The 26,434-nt window shown below is 53.7% G+C and overlaps 1 long non-coding RNA gene across 1 annotated transcript; it reads right to left on the bottom strand.

Annotated features, from left to right (window-relative positions):
• Positions 1–304: 304 nt before the first annotated feature.
• LOC309867410 lies at positions 305–14,313 on the bottom strand. Its single transcript, XR_014313158.1, has 5 exons — positions 14,241–14,313; positions 13,201–13,424; positions 12,804–12,951; positions 12,103–12,209; positions 305–1,102 (listed from the first exon to the last, which is right to left on the bottom strand). It is a non-coding gene; the product is annotated as an uncharacterized lncRNA (long non-coding RNA).
• Between the last annotated feature and the right edge of the window lie 12,121 nt (positions 14,314–26,434).

Here is a 26,434-nt window from a genome sequence, read left to right as displayed (position 1 = left end):
AAGCTCTTCGAGGGCAGGAATGGGTCGGAAACACAGTTCATGATCATCCATTTTTAATCATTCACTTAACAAGTATTGGTCAAGCCCCCTAGGGACTGGGCTAACTGTCTAAAAATAGAGCCGTAGGCAACTCAGGTAAAAAGTCTTGCTCTCAAAGTCTTCCTGACGGTGCGGAAGACAGATGATAATGACCAAACATAACCTAAGCAAGGACAATAAAAGCAGGGCTCCTGCATCACACAACTCCAGGGGGCGCTCTTCCTAACACACTACGCTGCTGTTGGTGCTCGCTAGATGACGGGCTCCCCCCAGGGTCCGGCCCAGTGCCTGCTACACGGTACTGTAAGCAACCTGGCAACATTTATGAAAGAGTAATGGTCTCTCTCCATGCAGTCATGCCTTTTAGTACCTGACTGTATCCATCCTTCTCTCCTTTCTGCATGGGCTTCCTGCGTGCACCTGCTTGAGCTTAGGCAGGGCCTGGCGACGAATGCTGTTCTGTGACCAGAAGTGCCAGGATTCACTCCTGGGCGGGTGCCTGACCCTCTCCAGCTTTTTCCCGCTGCTGCTGCAGTGACCGAGGCAGCTACAAGATGCGGATTGTCTATCATCAGAGCCCCTGAGTGATTCTGTGGAGCAGAGCAGGTCGTCGCAGGAATCGACTGCCGGCTAAGCCTTTGTGATGTTCGGTTCAGCCACAGTGATTCTGGGGTTTGCTGCCTGGGCAGAGCCTGATCTCTTCTGACTAATGCTCCCACCTGCCTGCAAAAGCTCTTTCAAGGTCAGGCCATTTATTGGGCATAGCACGGGGTGATCACAAAACGCTAAAAAAACAAGACAAAAAAACCCCAACCTGATAGACAAGAGTAACGCACATTGATGAACAAGCATTATCAGGGCTTTTGCCTTCGGCCGGAGTCCCTCAGCTCTGCTGCAGCGGACCCCGGCGGGCCCCAGGCCTGGCCACCATGGCTGGCTTGTTCATTGCCAATGGGTGGGTTTCCTTCTACCCCCGAGGTCCTCTCGGCGGTGGGGGAGGCAACGCTGCCGTTGACCACATGGGGGAAAACGCACCAGTTTCTTTCCATGGGATGCAGACAATCTGGAGGAAGGACAAGATTTCGGAAAACTCTAGCCCCTCCCCTGAGTCGGAGCAATTGGGGTCTTTGCTCACCCACGCGCCCCAGTGTGGCTCGCACAGAACAGAGAAACCCTCGCAGCTGTGCTCTGAGTATAGACAGAGATACAGACCCAAACGCTCCCTTCCTCCCAGGGGGAGAATGACACTGCTTCAGATCCACTTCCCTAGGCCAGAGATGATCAAACCTGGCCTGTCTCTGCATCACCTGGAGGGCCCGTGCGAACAGTTGGTCACCCCCTCCCCCACAGAGTCTGAGACACAGTGCATCCGGGGTGGGGTCTGAGAATTTGCATTTCTAATAAGTTCCCTGTGCTGCTGCTGCTGCTGCTGGCCCATCCCTTAGGCTGATGCTCTGTCTCTCAAAGTCAAGGTTAAGTATAATACCTTCAGAATAACACTATAATCTGCTACCACCCATTAATGGTACAGGAGGCACGTCTTCTTTCAGATCACCCAGATCAGGAAGAGAGAAAGGGGAGTTTCAGGGAGGGGAGGGCCTGGGACGGAATCCAGAGTGAGGGCTACTGCCCAGAGGAGAGGGCAGATGTGTGCCACAGAGGAAGGTCCCAGGATGAGAGCCAGAAGGAACCTGGGGCCGATCTGGTGCAGAGCTGGTCACGGGGGATAAAAAGAGCCCTAGACTTCGAGTCCGAAAACTTGCAATCCTCTCCCATAAGACCTTGCAGCTGCTGGCCCCCACCCAGGTGAGCCCCTCCGGAGGCAGCTGAAGCTGGTCTCTAACATCTCCCGCTGGGAGAGCCCGCCTGGTTTCTGGGTGGGTGAGCGGTGCCCAGACCCCTGTGCCCGGCGCACCATCCACACCAGGCCTGCAACCCAGCGCGGGAAACCTTCCGACGGTGCAAAGCGCTCTGCCATCTTCTTGCGGATTTCTCCTCTGAGCTCCCGGCAAGGTTGTGCTGTGCCAAGGGTTAGCGTGGGTGGCCGTGACTCACTCAGCCTCGTGGGGAAGCAGAAGCTGCCAGCGCTGCCACGGAAACAGGCTAAATCAATCCCAGTCCCTGCAGGGGGCAGAGAACGAGCTGCCTGCAGCCACTGAGTCGGGGCCACTGTGGCGCTGCTGGGGGTGCGGCCACGGAACCGGCGAGCACAGCCTGTGCTGGGCTGGCCACGGTCCTGCCCCGGGAGCTGGGCTGGTGACAGCAGCCCCAGACGCTGGTGCAGGGACTGCAGCATGTGACTGGGGGCAAAGACTGTGGGACGTTTGTACTTATGGGGGAAAAGGGAAGAAGAGAGGAGACCCTCACTCTTGACTCTCTTCCTGCACTTTCTGGAAAGGTCTAACTCCGCTGAGGCTGCTCCCTCACTGGATGATGTGGAGCTGCCCTCCCTCCCAGCTGGCCACCACCACCCCCCACTGAGGGGAAGGGGAAACGGAGGCCAGAGGTTGCAGTGACCAAGGCAAAGTCCCACACCTTTCAGAGGCAGAGTCAGGCTGGGCTCCCGATATCCTGAACACTGGGTCCTCTGGACCAGTGGACACTGCCACCCTCGGAAACAATTTGCTGGGCCTTGGGCCATTTGCTTTGCCATGAGTATCTGCTCTTCAAGGCAGTGGGACGTGCCATTAATACCACACTCTGCTCTCCCCCAGAGCAGCGGTGAGGCTCCAGCCCCCGTCCCCTCCACCCAGCCGGTGGAAACCCTAAGAGCTTCCCATCTGCCCAACATCCTACCGTTACAGAGGTAGGGACAGAGCCACGGCAGGGTGTCCTGGCTTTTCAGACCAGCTTCCCCCATCCCATACACAGGGCAGGGGCCAGGAGCGGGTTGTCTAAACTCATCAGTTCCACCTGGTGATTCTCGTGCCATTGCCCCAGGTGCCCCTTTCTACTCCCAGGTGAGGCTCACAAGTGGGTGTGGTGGCGTCCGCATAAGTCTTTATGCCTGGTGGCCCCTCAGCCCCACTACGGCCTCGTCCCCCCTCCCCAAGCCCCTCGTGGCAGAGAGGGCTGGGAGCACCCTTCCCCTTCCATTTCCAGGTGGAGTAAAGGCCAGCATGGGGCCCCTCGCACGTCAGGTCTGTGGGTTCCCCTTTCCCTGCCCTCCCGGTGTCTTTGATTCATCATGTCCCTTCTCCTAATTGCTCAACTTCTGCCTTTCTGGGAGCCCCTCCTCAGTCTGTAAACATGTTTCTGTCTCTTTCACAAGAAAAAGCGATGAAACGAACTGGTCACTCTCCGTCCCTAACTGACGAGCTGCTTCTTCAAGTGGCCTGCGCTTGTCTTCGCCCCCTCCTGCCTCTGGAGAGCTCCCGGTGTCTCCTGGTGAAGCCCGGTTCTTCCTCCTCTGCGCTGGCTGCCCCGCGCCCCTGCTGGAGTCACCCAAGGTCATATCAACACCCTGGCTGGTCTCTGCTGTCCCCAACCTGTCTGGACCTCCGGCACCGGAGGGGACTAGGGCCCTCCCACCCCCGCAGCCAGGCATCTTCTCCCAATCAAGCCGTTACACTTGGGCTCAGCCTTCCTGACCCTTCAGTCCAGCTTTTGCCCTCCCTACCCACCCCTGTCCCTAATCTGGGCTCTCCACCGGTCTACAGGACCAGCCTAAAAAAAAAAAAAAAGTGTCCGTTGTCTCCTTCATCTCTTCTGGCTTTTTCCCGACCAAAAACTACTACGGAGTAGAAGGAGAGGGTCTCATTCTCCGTCTTAGAGCTGAAGGGTCGGCTTTGAAAGAGGGGGGAGAAAAGGTTTCCTTCGATCATACTCTAAGAACCACCTGGAAGGCAGGGCGGGCTCATCTCTTCCCAGCGTGGCCGGGTCAGATGTCCCCTGTGAGGGCACCACACCTCCCGCCTGAGCACCTGCACCGCGACCAGTGGCCTGCCGCACCGCTGCCCTCCTCCCTGGGCAACTCTGCACGGCCGGAAGGCGGCTCTCCCTGCCCAGGCAGAAAGGGCCTGTGGCTTCCGTCAATGTGCTTTGCAGACTCAGAAGCTCTCCACTCAAGGTGCCTTGGAAAATGGCAAGGCATTTCTGTGACACCAGAGCCCAGGCAGGCAGCTGGCTGTCCCCTGGCATACCCTAACCCCCTCCTAGGAGAAGGCTTGGCCAGGCTCCTGGGAATGGCCCAGAGAAACCAACGTTCTTAACCGCCCCCCCGAGATTCTTCCCAAAGCCCTTCCACATCCAACCAAAAGCAGACTGTCACATCTCAGAGGGGACAGCCCTGCTCCCTCCTGCAGGACTGATGTCAGATGACCACCCGGGAGGCTTGACGAGTTCCCCGAGCAGAAGGCTCTCTGGGTGACAAGGAATCTACAGGAGGGACTCTGGGAAATCGAAATATCTTCCTGATTCGGATCTCAAATCTGCCTCCTTGGAACTTCCGCCCACCTGATTCCGCTCACTGGTCCTCGGAGGGAAATTTCTCATCATGCGTCTAATTGGTCTTATGGTAGCTGGAGGAGGCGAGGACGCAACTGTTTGCCTCTTTTCTGGAATGAGGATGCCTCGGGAGGTCAAGGGGGTTGCCAAAAAGCTGCAGGGGGAGGTGGGGAGAGAACGCAAGTGTCTCCACTTTTCAGGCCAGTCCTGCTTCCAGGAGCTCATTCTTGCCCGGGGGGCAGGCACCTGGGAGCCCACCTGGGATCCTGGAGGCCTGGGACACCTTGCCCCTTTCCAGAGAGTTCTCAGTTCCAGCTTAGAAAACACACACACACACACACACACGTGATTCACAGCCTAAACACAGCCAGCAGCCTGGGTGGCTAAACATCACCCAGGAAGGTCAGCCTAGAAAACCAGGTTTCTTATTTTCAGCTGCCCCCCCACCGCCCCCCTCCCCACCACCAGCACAGGCCAACAGGCAAGAAAGGGACCATGTGGAGAAGCTTCTCTTCACCAAAGAGAAGGGCCTGAACTTGAAGAAGAAAGGCCTGGAGAAGAGTTTGGAAATGACAGCCGTCAGCGCTGGGCTTGGAAAGACGGCGGAGAGCTCGTGGGTGTGTGGGTGGGAGGGTGCTCACCGGTGCCAAGGCTGAGTCGTGTGGCAGCAGGGAAGTAGGGGAGCAGGGCCCTGAGTGGTGCCAGAGCTGCAAACCAGACCCACAAGGCCTGCTCTCCTCAAAGGCAGGTCCTAGCAACTTCCAAGCCCTTGGATAATGGGGCCGGGCTCCACCCCCGAAGATGTGCCCTCTTCCTTCTTAAAGACACAGCGCTCCAATTCCCCCCACGTCTGGCTGCTAGCCAGCCAGCAGCATTCTCGCTCAGTACTGCAGGCTTCGTTTTCTTTCCCTTGGGTGGCAACGCTGACTCCACCAAACACTTTAGGCACAGGGAGACCCAGGCCCTATGCTCTGCAGCTTGTGGAGTCAAGAACTGGCGTCTTCCCTCATGGACCAAATGGGTCCCCCCCACCCCGCCCCGCAATTCATCCATTGAGGCCCTACCCCTCGGTGTGGTCGGCATTAGAAGGTGGGGTCTCCGGGGCTTCATCAGGTTTATGATAAGGTTTGGAGGGTGGAGACCCCATCGTGGGATTAGGGTCTGAAGAGGCTGAGCAGAGCTTTCTCTTGACGCCATGTGAGGACACAGCTAGGCAGCCCGGCGCCTGCAAGCCAGGAGCTGGATCTTCCACCAGGAGCCAAATCTGCCATCAACCTGATCTTGGACTTCCCGGCCTCCAGACCTGAGAGAGATAAACACCTATACTTTCTAAGCCACCAAGTCTACGGTATTCTGTTAGAGCAGCCTGAGCTTAGACAGCCTCTCAGACACTCAGAAGGAGAATCTGCAGAGATCTGGTAACCCAAACAGCGCTGCAGAGGGGGTCAGATTTGCCAAGCTCCATTTTTTATGCTGGAAGGGGCCGGGAAAGAGAACCATCATCTCTGTGAAAGCTGCCTTTGGCCCTGGTCTCTAGCTGTCATCGAATTGAAGGGCTAGTGTTGAAATCCAGGGCTCCCGGTTTGGATGAAAGACAGTTCTAAAATAGGTGAATATTCCAATAGTGGGCTGTGGAATTCCAGACAGGTGTGAAACGAAAGTTAGATCCAGGCACCCCTCCTGTCTTTCCCACTAATAGCTGTGCAGCCTTTGGAAATCACCGCACCTCTCTGACCTTGGGTTATTTCATCTCCCACCTGAGGATGAAACCTGGTCTGCTCCACCTTCTTCAAGGCTGGGCTGTGATCTGACATATAGGAAGGCACTTTGAAAATATGTTAATAGAAGCATACTTTTTTTTTTTTTCTTTTTTTGTGTGTGAGAGAAAGAAAGTGTCTGGACAAGTGTCCAGTGTCCTTAGTTAGCACTGGAGAAATCAAGGAAGGCTTCAAGGAGGAACCAAGGAGGCGCCAAGTGACCTGGACAGACGCCATTCATAATGACAGTTTCATCTGGGCCAGGGCCAAGGCCAAGGCCAAGGCAGAGAGTTCCTACGTGTGATGCAAGGAAGAGGCGGGGACATGAGGCGGTGGAGTCAGAGGGGTGGCTCCACAGAGGCACAAAGGACCACAGACGGATCCCTAACCTGTCAAGTCAGTGTCCCTGAGCTCAGAGCCCAGACTAGCTCAGGGTCAATCCACTTAGAGATAGCTCCAGAGTGACTAAGTCTTCCAGGGGAGCCATGGACCCCCTGCCTGTAGTTTTTGCTCAGTGCCACATGCCATGGGATGTGGGGCAGGCAGGATGGCAGGATGGGCCTCCTGACCGAAAGGACCAGGTGACGTGCAGACAGTGGGGCGGAGTTCAGGACCTGGAGATCCTGAGTGATGGGCGGGAAGGTTGTGGGCTCAAGGTCCAGCAAGGGTGTGGTGACAGGACCGGCCCGGGCTGGGAAGGCAGAGTCTGGAAATGCGGCCGAGTCCCACCTGGGCAAATGTGGTGGGGGTGGGGTGGGGGGTCAAGATGGAAAGCAGGGATGGAAAGCCAGCGAAGGCCAGGGCTGAGGCCCACCAAGGAATGTGGACTCTTTCCTGCACGGGGGAGCCATTGGCTGGTGGTGTTGAGAGTATCTGGATAAGGTTACCAGCAACTGTGTGGGAAACTCATGGTAAAAATGACAATTCGGCAAGAGGTAACAGAGAGAATTGCTAGAGCAGAAGTTGTAGAGAATCAAGGACAGCAGGGCGGTCGCCTCCACAATCAAACGGTACCAAGTAGTGACACCTCCGAAAGGACCTCTGCTGTTCTGGGAGCTTCTACGGTTTCTGCCCTCTTCCGAACAATACTCAGGTCTCCTTTTGAGCATTAACTCCTCCCAGATACAGTCTGACAGGGCACATCCCAAACTCAGGAGCCCACCAAGCCCTCCCTGGAACCCGAATCTCCAACAGAAGGAAACAAACAAGGCGAAGGGTAGGATTCTGTCCGCCTGGGCACTCCGTCTGTCCGCCTGGGCACTCCGTCCGCCATGAGGCTGTTCTTGTCCATCCTGCTTCTTAGGCCTTGGGGGGCACCCAGATTCCCACCTCTTTCCAGGCCTGACTCTTCAGACTTCCTCAATTCTGTAAAGATTGGGTACCCTTCCAATAAATTCTCTTTGGCTGGGAAAACTAAGCTACTTACAACCAAGACATCCTAATTGAGAGACCAGCCTTAGGCGGACAGCTCTGGCCTCTGTGTTTTGGCTCTTTTCCTTCCATATCCTGATTTCTTCCCCCACTGGGACCTGGCCTCAGCAGCCCAAGACCAGAGAAGGAAAACCCAGGGTTGGTGTTCTAATTGTGCCCATTGCTCAACCATCACTGGGGCAGAAAGTCATGTACAGGCCAGCAGCCCTCACTCCTCGATTTAATAGAGTGGAGGAGGGAGTTGATGGGCAGAAAAAAGAATGCTTCTCAAAGCCAGGTGTCCTGACAAGGTGCAGACCGCATGGCTGGGTCTGGAGCCGGGCTTGGATTTCTGCATGTCTGACCTGTCCCCCGTGGAGGTGGGTGCTGCTGGGGCCTGGCTACTTGCATTCTTTTCAAGCAAACTCTACACGGTGTACGTGTACACAGGGTCAAGTCACTCTATTTCTCTGCTCAAAACCTTCCAGTGGCTCTCATGTACTCAAGCGCAAGTCCTTACAATGGCTTCCAATGCCTGGTGTGACTTGGCCACCCATTTCTTTCCAACCATGTCTCTTTCCATTATCTGCCTCACACACACACCACGCAGGTGACACCTCAGAGCCCCTACATTTGTGCGCCTGGTGAATCTCCGCATCTCCTCTCGTCTTTGTTTGAGTCATGCTCTTCACACAAGACCTCGTACACGAATGTTTCGTAGCAGTACCATTCAAATCGCCAAAAGGTGAAACCAGCCCCGGTGTCCATGAAGAGACGAATGGATCAACAAAACATGGTGCATCATATAGTGAAATGTTCTTTGGCCCTAAAGAGGAATGAGGTATTGATTGACACGTGCGACAGTATGGATGAAACTTGAAAACATTCTGTGACATGAGAGACACAAAAGGCCACATGGTGTGTGACTCCATCTATAGGAAATGTCCAGAATGGGCAAAGTATCGAAACAGAAAAGGAATTGGTTGCCTAGGGCTGCGCGGAGGGAAGAATGGGGAATGACAGCTAATGGGCACAGTTTCTTTTTGGAATGACGAAATGTTCTAAGATGAATTGAGGGAGTGAGGTGCACATGTCGATCTACAACTAGTTTTCAGTACATGCACTTTAAAAGGGTGTAGGCAGTGTGGATTGTAGCTCTTACCCAAAACAGTCACCCTCTCCATGGGCCTGGCCCGACCACCAGACGACGAGCCCCCTCCCTCCACTGGCCTCTCCAGTCCCTTGTGTTCTGCTCTACTTTCTCCCAAGGATTAATACCTTCTAACAAACGATGCCTTCTAACTATTAATACCTTCTAACAAAAAAATTTTTTCCTTTCTTTTTTTAACTTATCTTTTGTTTCTTGTCTCTCTCCCCCACTGCAACATAAGCTTCAGGAGGGGAGAAAATATTTCCTTTGTCTTTCATTCCCTGACGGATAGTCCAGAAGAGAGCCAGGACGTCCGTGGGTACTCAGTAAGTATCTGCTCAGTGAACGAAGGAACAAGCGTGAGAATTCTGGGGGAGAAGCCAAGGGCCGAAGACGCAGCAGGTGCCCCATTCCGGGCCGCTGCTGGATCAGAGCACAGCGGTCGAGAGGAAGTCGGAGGGCAGGCTCTGTCTCACAGATGTCGCACTGCTGGTGGGAGCAGCTTCCAGCGGGAGGCCACTGAGTGGCAGTGGCCACGGACTCCCACAAGGCGGGGCCGTGGGACAGCTGGGAGCAGCCCTTACCTGGAGACCTGCCTGCACCAGGAATGTGCAGCTCGGCACTTTAAAAAAAAAAAAAAGAAGAAGAAAGAAAGAAAGAAAGAAAAAACTGTAGTAAAATATAACATCAAATTTGCCATTTTAAGCATTTTAAAGTGTCGTGGCATTTGAAGTTCAGTGGCATTAAGTACATTCACTGTTACGTAACCGTCACCGCCATCCGCCTCCAGAACATTTTCATCATCCCAAACTAAGGCTGTACATGTTCAACACGAACGCCCCATTCCCTTCTCCCCCAGTCCCAGGCAACCAGCATCCTACTTTCTGTCTCTAAAAATTTGGCTACGCCAGGCACCTGCTCTCCACGGAATCATCTAAGTGAAATCAGCCTTTTGTGTCTGGCTTATTTCACTGGGCATGAGGTCTCCAAGGTTCATCCACACACGACAGCACACATCCGAATTCCCTTCCTTCTTAAGGCTGGATAGTATTCCATCGCATGTGTAGACCACGCTTTGTTTATCCACTCACATGCCGATGCACACCTCGCTCGGTTCCCCTGGTGACTATGGTCAGGGATGCAGCTGTGGACAAGGGGATATGGGTGTCTGCGCGAGAGCCAGCTTTCAGCTCTTCTGGGTACACACCCACAAGTGGGATTGCTCGGTCACAGGGCGGTTCTATATTTAACTTCTGGAGGAACGGCCATGCTGTGTCCACATGGCTCTGCTCTTTGCAGTCAATGAACCCAAGGGCTCCTCTCCAGCTTCTGGCCCACGTCCGTACCCCAAAGTCGGCTCGGGGCGGGCGCTGTGCCCAGGGCTCTGTGATCATCCAGGAGGTTGGTATTCTCATCCCCGTCTTACAAGTGCGAGGAGACTGCGGCCCAGGAGGTCCATGCACCTGGTCCGGTTGCAAAGTGAGTCAGGCAGCTGCGCTGGACTTGAGTGTACTTCTCCGACTCCAAGTCCGTCTTCCACACCAGCAGTACCTGGTGGCCTCCCGAGGCTCTAATCTGGCCCCGAGATGCTCCTATTTGATTGTCAGGTCTTTCCAAAGTAACAGTGTATTAGCCTCTGTGTGGAGTGATATGATTCCCAACTCCTCAGTGCTCCTGCCCTGGAAGTATGCCCTCCTCGCCATTGATCTTGGACTTGGCCATAGGTTTTGCTTTGGCCAATCCAGGGTGAAGAATTCAGAGGCGCTCATCATCTCAGATACAAGGTTTAGTCACTGTTCCTTTTCCTTTGCTCTAAGAATGGCAGGTCCCAGATGAAAGCGGCCTCTTCAGCCTGGATCCCAGAGTAAAGAAGTCATGTGGACAGAGGCTCAGCTAACCTGAGCAGGGAGCCCAGGAGCCCCAGACCCGCAGTCCACGTGGACCACGAACAATGCAGGAATCAGTGTTGCTGTGGGTCACTGAGAGTTTGGGGTTCTTCCTTAGCCAGCATAAACTAGCAAAAGCTGCTTGATAACAGCGTCTGCTGTTTAACACTTTGGAAAGTTCTCATGCAATTTGACTTATATGGCTGCAACTTAAGATTGGCCACCTCTAGGCTCACAGTGTCACTTGGCAGCCGATGGGCAGACCTGCAGAGTACCTGCGGCTTTTCCAGGGAGCCTGTGTCTCCCCATGAGCCACCGTCCTCAGCACCCTTCCCTGTCCCAGCCAGGGTCTCTGGACAAGCCCCCAGGTTCTGCTAAGACCTGATGGTGCCACTCCCTGAGACTGTGCCCTTTGTGAATCTCCAAAGAGACAGGAAGCCATGTGACTCCAGAAATGCAAGTTCTAATTAGTGGCAGTCCGGCTGTGTGGCAGGGGGACAATGTCACGCCCCTCCTTGGGCCTGTGTTTTCTTCCATGAATGGGAGGGGATTCAAGCAGGAGATCTCGGGGCACCTCTGAGGCAGCATTGTGGCCCAAGAACACCAGACTTTGCTGCCACAGAGACTATACTGGCCACTCTGGGGTAGGGGGAGCTGCGGGGGGACAGCTGATGGTGATGTCAGCAGTCTCCCCACCCCACCTCACAACTCAGAGTGGGGGAGCATCAGGGTCAAGCCCCAACAGGAACTCTGGGATGGGAACTTGGCCTTGCACTGAAAGAGCATGCTCTGGACACCTGGAGTGGGTCCCCCAGCCCCTTGCCCAGGCCTAGAGCACGCCGCTCAATTTCTACCTGACAGCAGGCCGGATGTGGAGCATTTCAGAGACCTCCCTTACATTTCCAGGTGGGCAAACCTTTCTGCAAGTCACAATTGTTGCTTGATGAAAGCCCCAGGAGGCACGGTGCTTGGGCGTCAACCTCACAGGATGGAGGAGACGGAGAGGACATTTTCAGAGACTGCTGGCTGGTGGATTCACTGTCCCCTAGTCTGCCCCCAAAAGCTCAGCTCCAGGTTCCCAGAGGCATACAGGCCTAAGCCCCAGGAAGTACACCCAAGCCAGGGAAGAAGAATGGCGGCTTTAGGAACCCATGAAGGGTTTATGAAGCTTCGTGGCCTTCTGAACCCTCTGCCTCCAACCCATTAAATGTTTCCGAGGGGAGGGAAGGTTTCTGTGTCCACATGTCCTGCAGTCCAGTTTGTTGAATCTTCGGCAAAGGAATGTACCTCTGTACCCCAAACCGAGAGAGAGAACGCCGTCACCACCCAAGAAGTCACCCCTTCCTCACTCTTTTCCGGCCCCCAGCCCAAGAGCAACCAAGGCCCGGATTCTAACAGCGTGAGTGAGCCCTACCTGCTTTTGAACTTCACCTAAATGGAATCGCACAGCATTACTCCTTTGTGTCCGGCTTTGGTGGGGCCACATTACCGTGTGAGATTCGTCCTCACTGCTCTTTGGCTCTGCAGAAACAGGAGCAAGGGGTGAAAGGAAGGGGAGGGGGTGAACAGAAGGGGGACCCTGTGATTCCAAAGGGGCACTGGGCCTCCATTTGGACATGAGCGTGACCTATGGAAGGGTCAGACCTTGAGTGAGGAGGTCTCGCCAGCACGTGATGGGAGTGGGAAGTGGGACACTTGGACCCACTTTTCCAGCTCTGCTTCCTACAACTTTCCTTTGAATTGGTTAGGCCCTGCATAAGGGAGGTGTTTCCAGAAGTGGTGTGAGGCTTCCCTGGGGGACTCTTCCGGAACGTTCACCCTGGGCAGCTGGGGGCTGGAAGAGGGGTGGGAAGGGTTACAGGGCATCCGGGGAGGAAGAGCCAGATTCGATGCACCGTTGGCTATAAAGAAGAGTTTATCTGGAAAGAAGGCCCGCGAGGGGCTACCCCAGCCGACTGTCCGCCCCAGGGAGACCTGGGTTCTCATCACGCAACTGTTGTAAGTCACTCCACCATCTGGTCCCAAGCAGCCTAAATGAAGCTAAGACCTTCTACACTTATATTTTTGTTCGTTTTTAAAAAAATTATGGTAAAATATACAAAACATAAAATTTACCATTCTGACCCACTTTACGCATACAGTTGGGCAGCATGAAGCGCAGTCACCCTGTTGTGACACCGTCACCACCACCCAACTCGAGAGCATTCTCTTCTTTCCCAGCTGAAACTCTGCACCCACGAAGCAACTTCCGGTTTTCTGAAAGCTTCAAGGCAAGGAGTGAATATCTAATGGTGGAGTTTCTGAAAGTTATTTTTTGGGGGAGAGGGTCCAGCCTCTAAGACGGGTGCAAATCCTGGCCTTTTGGGAAAGGAAATAGTCCAAGTTTATCCAGGCTCCTCCCCTGCCCGCCTCCCTGAAGACTGGGGCTGTGTTTTCCCTGTCCTTGTTCCCTCTACTGGCCTTTGGACTCTGTGTGCATTTGGTCCTGGACCACCCAGGGATAGTTCCTTACCCCATCTATTTTCTTTAAGCTCAGCCAGGCTGCTGAGTAGGACTCTGCCCTCCAGGGCACGGGCCGGGGTGCATCTTGGAAGAATAACTGCTATCTGATGTCACAGATGCTGGGGGACCCCTGCCATGGCTCTTTCTCACACTCATTTACCAGAGATCTGGTCCTCTCAGCAAACTGAGCTTTTCCTGTCCTCGATGGAAAATGCAGAATCCCTGGCAGGGGGTCTACAAAAAAAAGCCGGGCTGAGCCTGGAAGGAATTAGACTCTGGGACATCAGGATCCGCTTTGGAAAAAGAAACGTGTCAGAAGTCCATAAACTATGTTCTTAGATCCAGCACCTGGAGGGAGAGCCTGACAGGTCCCTAAAGATGATTCAGGGCTGTGCTGGACCGGCTAGCCCCACCAGAGACACCTGCAAAGGCTCAGCTGCGCTCTCCAAAGGCACAACCTTGTTAATTCCTGACCGCCACCTGCGGGAGGTGTCTCAGAGGCGACTGTGCAGGGTCCGCAGAGCGAGGCCCGGCCTCCTTGGAGCAGGTGCATCCCCAGGAAGGGGGACTGTGTCAGAGCCGAGCCCACACCCACCACAGGGAGTGGTGGCACAGGGGCAGCTCCCCAGCCCCGTGTGCCTGCCTGAAGAGTGAGCTGAGCTTACCTTGGGGACCTGAAGCAGGCAAGGGGACGAGACCCTTTGTTCCCACCCCGCATTCTGTGCCCAATCCTAGTGAAGATCATTCCAGGCTTGTTTAAAGTTGCAGATCTTTTTTTTTTTTTTTTTTTTTAATGACGAGATTCTTTCTTTTCTATTACATGAGACTTTAACTTGTACATTTCAGAAACTTTAAACTTGTTTGCTTTATCCAAGAAAGTGCTGCTTGGTGAGGAACAAAGGCATCCACTTTCCCGGGTTGCAAGATGAGCTCTTCTGGGACCCGAGAACAGGGGGTGGGACAGGGCGCGGTGCATCAGGGTTGGCATCCTAGCCCAGCCCCTGCTCGGCCTCCTTGGCCCTGCAAGTGTTGTGTTTGCCCTCCCCTTACCTGCCGCTCCTAGCTCCCTGAACAGATCTGGGGTCTCCTTCCCTCTTAGGTCCCTGGAGCCAGGTGACACTCCACAACGTGCCTGGTGACGACCTGCCCCAGCGGTCATGCAGCATTCCAGACTCACCCAGCTCCAAGGACCAGCTCTGCCCAGTGCAGGCCTTCTGTTCCCACGGTCCCCATGTGTCCTTTCCTTGGGCCAGCCCCTTCCACCTGCAATGGCTTCCTGGAGCCTCCTCCAGGAAGTCCTTCAGGGACCGTCAGCTCAAGAGATTTTATGATCCTTTCTGTTCCCTCTGAAATTCCTTGGTGCCGCCCTCACCGCACTTTGCAGCAACGTCTGCTTGGCTGGCGTCATTGTCACCCACGCCTCCCCAGGAGACCGTGTGTTCCTCCACGCAGGACTTCATTCATCTTTGGAATCCCAAAACCGAGCACACAGTAGGCACTCAACAAGAGGACTTAGAGTGTTCCGACTCTGAACTTCTCATCACCAGCCAACAATTCTGGCCACCAATTTCCAACCTGTGTGCGCACACACACACACACACACATACACACGTGCAAGTGTTCCCCCCACACACCCAAGCAAGTCTCCCACACCAGCTGTTGTCCTACAATTCGACTCAATTCTGACACCGTCTACCCAGAGACAGCGTAGGATGCCCCAGGTGAAGGATTCAGTCCTATAAGACTGCCCACGCCTCCCACGGACGCCTGGGCAAGGGCAGCCCGTGTTTCTGACCAATCGGCTCTACACTGGGAGTTCCCATGACCCTCTCCTTGGGTTTGGTTATTTTGCTAGAGTGGCCACAGAAACAGTTTACTTACTAGATTGCAGGTTCATAAACAGACCTAACTCAGGAACAGCCAAAGAGAAGAGAGGCACAGGGCTTCCAGGCTCTCTGGGACGTGCCACTCTCCCCAAACCTTCACGTGATCAGCAACCCCCATCCTTTTGGGGGTTTTGTGGAGGCTTCACCACAGAGGCATGATTGATTAAATCACTATCTATTGGTGATTCAGTTAACTTCTGCTCCCTCCTGCCTCCCCTCCCCAGGTCAAGGGGCCGGGACTAAAAGTTCCAACCTTCCAAACCCACAGTTAGTTCTTCCGGCGCCCAGCCCCCAAGCTGGGGTGCAGGCCAAAAGTCACCTCACAAGAGGAATCTTTATCACTCTCCTTACAGGAAATTCCAAGGCTTAGAGGCTCTGCCAGAAATGAAGATGAAAGCCAAATAAATATTTCTTATTATAAATCACAATATCAAAGAATTAAATAAATGGCCTTTTAGGTCGTTGTCCAAATCGTCTCCTGCTCCCACTCCACTTGGCAGGAAGGGCCGCGGGGGACCTGTTCACGGACTTTGCGGCTGGCTGTGCCCCATAGCGCCCAGTGGCTCCGGGGAGAAGAACTTGTTTGCTGGTAACCAGGTGCTGCTGGCCGGCACGAGGGCCGAGCAGTCTCCCTCCGGGACGCAGGTGTGGATGGGCTCCCCCGGGCACCTGCCCAAATGACAGGCCGGTGACTGCAGAGGCAGCCTTGGGAGCTGCAGCTCTTAGTCACCCCGACCTATCCTAAACCCTGGGTCCCTACCCAGCCCGGGGGGAGCAAGAGCCTGCCCTTCCTTCCTGTCCCCTTCCCAACCTTCCGGTCTCGGGAAGAGCTGAGAGAAGTATACAGGTTCTGTTTCTCTAAGTGTGAGGGGGTGGGGCGTGACAAGAGTTCCCTCATGACTGTCCGCAGCGTCAAGCTATGGTCAAGTGGCAGAAGGCCACACCAAGGCACTTGCCCAGGGAAACCCCCCTGCTTCCTCTAGGGGTCTGGTGGGGGAGCAGGGGAGAGTTGCTGGAAGCCCCACTTTCTTTCCAGACTCCAAGTAGAGGGATTAGGCTTTCCGAGGGGTTGGGGCTAATAGCTGGAGCCAGATTCACTTTTCCTTAAGCCTTGGGGCTGCAGACGGGCTCTGCATGGCTCATACCTTCTGCCTTCTTGTCCCCCTTCCCAGTTAAGCCGTGCGACCTTCTTACCATTGGTGAGACGAAGCAAGTCGCCTGTCTTCTGCTTAGCATGGAGCAGGTGCCTAGGAAATGGCCATTTCGTTCCTTTTGGTGCATCTGCCCTTCAGGAAGAACTCTGATGGGTGTGCGAGTAACAGAAGATCCAACCAACAGGCTTAATACACAGGACTCGTAGGCTCACAGAACAAGGTCTGGAAATGCACAGTTCTAGGGTGATTTCAGTAAGTCAAGAAGGGGATGAAGTTCCCAGGTTCATTTATTCTTTCCTCTCAACCACCCTTGACATATGGCTTGTCACCCTCATGCTGTGACCTAACAGTCACAAGAGGAAAGCCACAGCTCCTGCTACGGTGCCTGTTTTCAAGGCAGGGAGAGTGAAGGAAAAAGTAGAACCAGCCATGTTTTTCTTTGCATCAGAAAAGGGAAAGAAAGAAAGAAAGAAAGGAAAAAGCAAAGCAAAAGGTTTTGCAAAACCTGCTCACCTAGTGTCCCTTATGTGCCTGTACCAGGTTCCTGTTGCTGCTGCAACACTGACCCCAAGCTTAGTGGCTGAAAAGGACCCATGTATTGTCTTCCCGTTCTGGAAGTCAGAAGTCTGAAATGGGTCTCAGCAGGCTAAAATCAAGGTGCCAGCAGGACAGGTTCCTTCTGGAGGCTTGAGGAGAGGGTCCATTTCCTTGCCTTTTCCAGCTTCCCCATTCCTTGGCTCTCGGCCCCCTGCCAGGTCCAAATCCAGCAGCCCCTGGCGAAGGCTTTCTCATGGTGCATCACACGGACGCTGACTCTCTCTTCCACATGTCTGTACCCTTCTGATTTCACTGGGCTCACGTGGATGACCCCAGCTCCACTCTCTATAGGTCCGCTGATTAGCAGCCTTATTTCCAACTACAAACTGAACTCCCCTTTGCCATGTGCTCTAACATAGTCTCGGGTTCCAAACATTAGGATGTGGACACGTTTGGGAGATCTTTATTCTGCCTCCCGCTAGATCTCACTGACCACCAGCCATTGCAAGGGAGATGAGGAAGTCAGTGAGAACAGGAGAGTCATGGCTGGCTTAGACGAATCATGCTTCATCGCCGGCATCTGCTCACGTTGTTAGACCAAATCAGGGTTGTATTAGCAGGGAAAGGAGGCAAAGGAGTGGGTATTGGCTTGGCTAACTGCCTGCCACCGCAAGGTGCAGCTGATTTTGTGCAGATTTCCCCGGTTGCACATCATGTTTGCGCTCTGTAATGAGATGGGATGGAAATCAGTAGTGCGCAGGTTCCTAGCAGGTGTCCAGCCCTGCACATTCGAGAGGGCTCTAGACTGCCAGCCAGGGTTTTCATTCCCTCTCCTTCTCCTGCCCCTGACCAAAGTGGTTTTCTCGGAGAAGGAAAATGGTTTTCTCGGGCAAGGAAAACCAATTGTAATGGGCAAAGGCGAGTGAATTACAGAGATGGGGAGAGGTAGGGAAAAAACTTATTGGGAAAGTGTGTCCATGCACATCATAAACATCTGACAGAATGAGGAGTGAAAGGAACAGGAGTAGAATTAGGAAGGTTGGAGGTAGTCGGAGAGTTTCCCAACAGTTTTAAAGAGAAAACACCAGGAGCTGGGAACCATAGCTTCTACTGGGTTAGGAAAATACAAGTAATACACCAGGATTTGGGGAATTACGTTGGGTTGCACAGTTGACTGTGACTCCACCCTGGAACTCAACCAAATGGTAGATTTAACATAAATTGTTACACGTGACTGCCCCATCTCTTTCCAGGATGGTGCTGACTTGCTAGTCAGTAAAAGAGTGAACGCCAGCAAACAGTCAACACCGGCTTCAGAGACTCGTCTGTAGAATCGGTATTTGGCCGGGATGCTGGAGTCCAGATCCGACGCTGACAACGGACAATCCTGCGGTCATTACATACTGTGCAAGTCGAGCTCCTTTCTGTACCCTCAGCTGTTAGGTCATCACTCTCTCACATTCTAAGCAATGGGCTCAGAATGCAGCTGTAACTTGGAAGGTTGCTGCTCCTAAACCCATTCCATTTCTCTTCACTTCAGTCCTGAAATGCAATCGCTCCATCATACCCGACTTGTGTTGTTCATGTGAGGATTGAATATCCCCTATGTAAGGCACATAGTAGGCACTCAAAGAGTTTTTACTCCTAAAAAAAATGAAATACAAAATAAAACGATGGTCTATGATCAAAAAGGAAATAAAAGGTTGCCTTTTGGATGGTGACCAAAAAAAAATGACCAAGAGCAAACGTCTTGAAATTTTCGTTCCTGGTCTCAGGAGTATTCTTCCCCCAACCCCCAATCCTGTTAAACACTTTCCACACTCAGACTGGCTGGTCACCCCAGCATCTGTGTTGGGGACTGTCATTGAAAGGACGTGACCAGCCGTTGACCTGTGAGCCAAACTGGGACGCTTCAGAGTCTCCTCACCCCCACCCCTGTCCTTAGAAGTGAGTTCCACGTGCCTTCCTGCTCCCAGCAACTGCTCTAAGGACATGGCCTTGAGATGGCGATGCGTGGAGGACACTTGCACAGTCGGCATGACTGAGCCCAGTGCAGGTCTCTATGTAAACTCAGATTTGGTGAGTGCAGGGGTCCACTCCCCTGTTGCAGCCCAGGACAAGCCTCATACGTACGTTCCCTTTGCCTATTAAAACGGCCACGTACTCCCCAGGAATGGCCTGCATCTTCCTTCCGTCTCTCCCTGCCCTTGGAGTACAGGGTCAAGATCACATCACATCCAGGAGGCTCCCGAGGGGGACAGCAAACCAACACTCTGATACCCGACAGGGTTTGCAGAACACCTCACCTATTAGCTGGAGAGGGAAATAGTTGTTTGCTCGCCAGCCCCCTTTCAAAACACTGTAGGGTTTCCCTGCTCTCTAGGACCAGGGTCCTTGTCTCAGATGATTTGAAGAACTGGGTTTATGTTCTCAAATGTATGTGATTCTTCATTTTGATCCGAGATCCCCCAGCCCCAAACTGTCCCATACGAGAGCTACGAGCCACTTGGAGCCAGTTAAATTTGAATAAATTGTAATTAGGCGAAATGAAAAATTGAGTTTCTCAGTCACCTTGGTCATATTTCAGGTGCTGATTGGCGACACGTGACAGGGGGCTATCACCGTAAACAGAGCAGATTATAGCACCATCGCAGGAAGTTCTAGTGGACTGTGTTGCTCCAGATCGATTCCCCTCGCTTGGAATAAAAATAAACCCGAAGAACAAAAACCCAGCCTGGCAGTTGAAGTATCAGTCCTGGTAAAAGGCTTGTCTGCAGGCGGGCAAGCGCCATTTCCCATGAGCCTGCTGCGTGGGAGCAGAGTCGGCCTGGTGACCTACAGGTGGAACAGATGGTCGCCAAGCCCACCTCCCTGGGCTTCCCAGGGCTCCACTGGGATTGCCTTGCAGGCCCTTTTGTGCACCGGTGGCTTCATGACTGATGGCTTAACTGTCACCCTCTCCAAAGATGGACACGAGGCAGATCCAGGCAGCGGAGGGGAGTCCAAGTGTCTGGTCAAAAGGGCCCATCAGCACCTTCTGCTGGGGCCATCAGGGGTGGCTGGCTTTCCTCATGCTCCCCCCAGGAACAGATAAGTGGACAGGCATGTCCCTGCCACCATTTCCGCCTGTCGAAATCTCCTGACCCCCTTCCCCACTTTCTCAAATGTCACCTTCTTCCAGGACCTTCTTGACTCCGGGTGACTCCCCTCTTAGCGCTTTCTTTACAGACCTCGGAGCGTGTTTACGTACCGTGCCTTCCCCCCTCGGTGGCCGGGATGGCAAAGCTGGAGGGCAAGGCCCGCGCTCCTCACCACGCTCAGCACGGGGTGCCGCGTCTTGACACGACAGACGTTAATTAGCAGGACTCGAGCCCTTGTAAGCCCTGGAGGGTCCACGGTGAAGAGTTGTGTCCCATGGCCCTGCCTTCTATGTTTGCTACAGACAGACCCGAATGGTGGCCTCTGTGCTTAGTGGGCTACAGGGTAACCACAAGCTCAGACTGTCCAGGCACAAACCTCACAGCTGCCCCTTTCTCCCTGGGTGACATTAGGAAAGTTCTTTCACCTCTCAGGGCCTCGTTTCCTGTAATATGGGGACACCAAGAGTGTGTGTCCCCTGGAGTTGCCGAGATAAATAATATAATAAATAAATAAAATTATTTTTAAAATTTTTAAATAATAAATTAACAAATTAATTTTATTTATTTATTTATTTTTAAAGATTATTTATTTGACAGAGAGAAATCACAAGTAGATGGAGAGGCAGGAGAGAGAGAGAGAGGGAAGCAGGCTCTCTGCTGAGCAGAGAGCCCGATGCGGGACCCGATCCCAGGACCCTGAGATCATGACCTGAGCCGAAGGCAGCGGCTTAAACCACTGAGCCACCCAGGCGCCCTTTAACGAATTAATTTTAAAAAATAAAATAATATACCTCAAATGGACATAAAAATGCCCGGCAAAGAGTAAACACCCGATACATCATAGTTACATCTTATTACGCTCCTTCTCTGCAGCAGCCTCGCTGTCCTGGGGAGGAGCCCATATTCCTGTCTTTGACCTTCAATTTCCTCATCCATCTATTCAACTGAGCGTCCCCAGGCCCCCGCTCATCTTGGCCAGCCCAGCCCCCATCACGGGCACTTACCTGCCTCCCGTGGGTTTAGGCCCCAGGATGACCAGCCTCCTCTGGACACAGCCCGGCTCAACACTATGTTACTGGTGTCTCGGCACAGGCTGAGGTCACTCGATCAATGTTGATGGGTTGGAGTTGCTGGTCTCGGGAAAACTAGCTCCCTGGGAACGTGGTGGGCTGATCTCTGAGCACAGGCATCAGGGGGGCGGCCGCGTCCACCTTAAACTGGGGGTGTGTCTTCAGGAAGAATAGGAAGGGTGTTAGGAAAATGATAGGCATAAGCCTCTCCTAGGAATGTGTCATTGGGAATAACGAACAAAAAGTATAAGCCGATTCTAAGAGTTTTCACTAAAATGGCATTTTGGGAAAAGAATCTGAGGCCCACCGAACCAAACCATAAACAATCAGAAAACGATGGGTTACAAAGTCAGCGGGTGTGCCAGTAATAGGTGTTCTCTTGATGGCGCTCCAGAAGGTTGAAGAGAAATCACAACATATTACTGATGTCTGGGACATTCAGGTCCTACATTCGGAGGTCTTTTTGGGCAAATGACCTGTCATTTGCCCAAAAAGACCTGTCATGCTTAATCAGAAATCCTTCTCTCCTTACATCCTGCCACACTAGAACAATATGACCACTAGCCTTGCAGAGGCTGCACAGGGGAGAGTCCCGAGCCTGAGTTTTAGTAACTGCTGAGAAGTCCCACCTCCGGACAGGCCATGCACTGTGAGGAACAGACACACACGCAGTCCCCTCTCTTGGTCCTTGCCAAATACCACCAAATCATCACACAAATATTTACAATTTAAAACTGATATGCTCCCTCATGTCAGTTGGACTGGACAGTTTTATGATATCATAAAACTGATATGCTCCACCATCTCAGGTGGAGAGGGGTATGGGATAATCTCTGAAATCGTGGGTCAGCAGCAGTGATAGACGGAAAGCTTGGAGACACCTTTTCTGAGGAGGTGGGTGGTGTGCACAGAAGAGGGCTCCAGACAGGGATTTTCTACGTCGCCAGATGTGTGTTTGCTGGTGTGTTTACGTGCGAGCCTCCCCCTGCCAAGAAGACCCTCCCGGGGCCCCAGTTCTTCCTGCTCTGCTGACTGGCTCTGGGAGGGCAGGTAAGCTGGTGATGTGAAGGCCTTGAATTCAATGCCCCCAAAGGCCACTCCTCCTCTGACATCCGAGGGACCGACATCTGTCCCCCACCATCGTAGCCCACTCCTCGTCCAGCTTGGATGTCATGCTAGCCTCTGTCCCCAGGACACCTCCCACTGCCCATGTTGCATCCAAGTGGCTTGCTACTTCTGGGCACAGGAAGGTGGCGGCGGGCACGACGTGGTGCTCATAGAGTCCAGAGGCTCTGGAATCCCCAGCCCCACAGCAGCTGCCTTCTGGTCTCAGCAGACTCTCCTGCCACTGCCACGCGAAGATGAGAAAGTCAGCCCCGCAAGCAACGCAACAAGACGGGAGCTGGGGCGGGGGCCCAGGGGACCACCAGGGATGCCAAAACTCTAAGATGGGGAAGCCTATTCCAAGCACCCCCGGGAAGCACTTATTTTAGTCGCAACTTCCGTCCCACGTAATTTGGAAAGGAAGAGACATTCGCACCTAGATCTTAGCACATGGTTGTCGAAGGAAGGTCTTCATGGACGAAAGGACGCAAGCCGTGCTGGGTCCTTCCTGGAGAACGGAGCAGGGCAGGGGAGCAGCCGGAGGGGTGGCCGCTGCTGGATCCCTGCACTGTCCACACGAAGGAGAGGGTCCCCCGGCCGTCCTGAGGCGGCAACTGCATTGCCACAGGAGAGAGGGAACCGAGATGCGCTGCCAGCCAGAGGAGGGAGGCAGCCCACGGCCCCGCCGCGCCCAGCTGTGCTGCTAATTGGGGTTGGGGCGTCCTGCCCGGAGAGGGAGGGAGCTAGTCCTACACTCCTCTGGAGAGGCTGCTGCCTGCTGCTTCCCGGCGGCCCCCGCCGCCCCCTCTTCTTGTCTAAACTTCACTGGAGAAGTAGTCTGTCTCCCCCACGTGCAAGGCATCCATCCTTCTCTGTTTTGGGGTTTTCCCCTCAGTATGAGGATAAAGATGGTTCTACAGAGAGTTTGAGGACTAGAGAATGGACAAACCCCCTACGGTGCCACCAACTTAATACCCACCTTGTCCTCCACGTGTGTGGTCTCAGCCACCAGGTCTGCCCATGAGCCCTCACTGCCCCCCCCCCAGGCCCTCCGCTGTGGCACCCAAACCCCAGCCCTGGTCCGGTCCGAGGCTCCCCCTCAGGCTGCTGGCACAAACTGTGCACCCACAGTGGAAACCCAAGCCCTACCCCGGGCACGGGGATGGGGGGATGGGGAAGTAGCGGGGATGGTGGGGATGCGAGGTGGGGGGCAGCCTACAATTCTCCCCCGGCCCGCTCCGCTTCTCATGTCTCAGGTTTCCTCTCTCCCTTCACCAGGGACCTCGGAGTCTGGCGAGTTCCCGCGTTAGTCCAGCTCCCCATCTCCAGCAGGTGCTTGTGATGGCAGCCGGGGGGTGGGGGTGGGGAGGGAGGCCTGATGGCAGGTGGTGGTGCTGACAGGCTCTTGCTTCCACGGCTGCTGGGGCCTGGCAGACTCTCCCCGAGAACCTCCTGACTCAGCACTTGGGTGCGCCCTGGGCCTAGCTGGGGCTGAACGAGGGGCTGGAAGAATTCCCGTTGGAGTTGGCTGCCTGCTGCCCGCGGCGTGCACCACACACAGAGACTTTCCTTAGTGGGAAAAAAAAAGAAAATAAAAAAGAAAGAAAGGAAAGAAAGAAAGAAAGAAAGAAAGAAAGAAAGAAAGAAAGAAAGAAAGAAAGAGGAACAAGAAAAAAGAAAAGAAAAGAAAGAAAAGAGGCAGCAGTAACACTAACCACCACCCTGCCAAGAAGACCCTCCCGAGTGTAACGCTTTACAAGTCACAAGGAATCAGCTGGTGCCTTCGAATGAAATGAGCAGAGTCAGGAGTAAAGTAGCCATGCGACTTGGGGCAAACGACTCAACTTCTCCAAGCAGCAGTTTTCGTCTCTGTAAGACAGGGACAAAATGCTATCCGCTTGGTATTTTGCAATGAAAGGAACCAGGGCTCCCAGGAGAAAGGGTGGATTCTAGGGCTGGGGCAGGAAATACACCTGGAGCCGGGAGTACCTGGTGGGACCAGAAGGACTGAAGGAAGTGCTGAAAGGGACAAAGTGGGGGACCACCCAGCTCTCGGCAACGGTGACGGGTCCAGTGTGGTGGGGGGGGGGGGATGCTGTGAACGGGACATAGGAGAGAACCTAAAGGGCTCCCAGTGACCAAAGCTGGAACCATCCGAGCAACAAAATAGATAAAGTCATATCAGATTATATCCCAAAGGACAAAATCAGTTTCCATGAGTCCATATTGATATGAAGAAATGAGATGGATAAGAAGAGACCCATTTTCCATACAGGAGAATTCCATATATTTTCTAGAGCTGCTCTGCCCTCAAGGAGGGGTGAGCTGTGTGTAGGGACTTCCTTCCAAAGAGGACCCTATGGAAATGGGGCGGAAAGTGTAACTACGGTGGAGAAGCCTGACCAGCCCTCTCCGGAGCCGGGTGACCAAGATTAACGCCTCCAGCGATAACCCTTCGTATGACGAGAATGGCCCGTTACATCTGTCCTCCTCCCAAAACACATCCAGACTGTCTCATCACAAGACAAACACCCGATGGCAATGGAGAGACGGCCTGCAGACTTCCTAGACAGCAGTCCTCAACACTGTCAAGGTCATCAGAAACAAGGAAGCCATCATGAGAAGCTGCCATGGCCAAGAGGAACTTACGTGTGATGTGATATTTTAGACGGGATCCTTACACAGAAAAAGGAAATGATGTAAAGACCGAGGGGGCACCTGGGTGGCACAGTGGGTTAAGCATCCGACTCCTGACTTCAGCTTGGGTCCTGACCTCAGGGTTGGGAGACCAAGTCCTGCATCTGGCTCTGCGCTTCAGTGGGGTGTCTGCTTGAGATTCTGTCCCTCTCCCTCTGCCCCTCCTGCTCGTGCTCTTTCTCTCAAATAAATAAATCTTTAAAACAACAACAATAACTGAGGGACGCCCGGATGGCTCAGTCGGTTGAGCGCACGTCTTCAGCTCAGGTGATGATGCCGGGGTCCTGGGATCGAGCCTCCCCCGGGGCTCCTTGCTCAGCGGGAGCCCGCTTCTCCCTCCCCCGCTGCTGCTCCCCCTGCTTGTGTTCTCTCTCTCTCTCTGACAAATAAATAAAACCTTAAAAAGAAAAAAACTGAAAAAATCTGAATAAAGTACCAACTTTAGCTACTAATATGTAACAATATTGAACTTTTCATTGGGACCAACATAGCATACTAAGGTGAGACATTCCTAATAGTGGACACGGGGTATGGCATAGACGAGAACTCTGTGGATTTTCTTCATTATTTTTCTGTAAATCTAGAACTGTTCTAAAATTAAAATTTTAAAGTATTATCTCCCTCAGAGGATTGTGAACATGACCTTTGGTGTGCATGGAACAGTGTTCGCTCGGTTCTTATGCGCTGCCAGGGAGGATGGAAAGCAGAGGAAGAAACACGCCTGACAGCGGGCGTATGAGTCTGCGAATTGCCACACGGATTCGCGGTGTCTGCTGACTTCCAAAAAGGGCCACACAATCTTATCTCAGCACACGAGTTGGGGGGGCTTGTCTTGTGTTGTTGCAAAAACCTGTAGCTAATGGGTGGGTAGGCAGGGAGCAGTGCCCACAGATGCCCGAATCACAGCCAGGAGCCACGCAGCTCCCTGCTGATGTGCAGGGAGTCAGGGCGAAGGAATATCAACGCTTCCAGAGAGGGCAGAGCCCCCTACACAGCTTCCAGAGCTGGGGACCCTGCTTCCCCCTGCAGGGTGCACACTGCCTCTTGATTAAAAATGGAGCCTGAGTAAGGCTCTGGGTCTGTGCTCTCATTTGATTCCTTGCCGACGATGAGATCCCTTATGCCAGCCGCCGTCCTGTGCCAGCCACCTGCGTGCGGAGAGGGTGTCCACACCCACCAGGGAGCATGGGTCACCCTAGGACTTAAACCCCTGCCCTTCTGACTCAGTCCTGGCCCCAAAGGGGCGCTGTCATCCAGGCAGAGGCCAGAAAGATCAGTGAAGATTCCAGGGGGCGGATCGATGCTGGAGAGATCTAGGTCACGGAGGAACAAGCCCAGAGGCAAGAAACCCGGTAGTCTGTGTGCAACCTTGCACACTTGGGGTTGCAAGCCAGAGAAGCCTAACTCAGCTAGGTTAGGATCTGACATTGAGTAAAAGACACAAACAAGCTCACAGTCAGGCCTGGGGAAGCCCAACCACGGCCACGCCACGGATCACCCGCCGGAACCAGGACTCCAGGGCTGTCACGAGGCATGTGCCATGGGCTTCTCGGATCCGGCACCACCCCTCCACCTCCCGCTCCGCTCCGTGCTCATCCTCCCAGCCCTGCTTTCTCCAGCCACAGGCGGCCCCCAGGCCAACCATCACCACACTTC

This window comes from Mustela nivalis, assembly GCF_964662115.1.
Source record: "Mustela nivalis genome assembly, chromosome: 6".
NCBI lineage: Eukaryota > Metazoa > Chordata > Mammalia > Carnivora > Mustelidae > Mustela > Mustela nivalis.
Note: the sequence above shows the minus strand (reverse complement) of the source record. Positions and strands in the feature narration are given on the sequence as shown.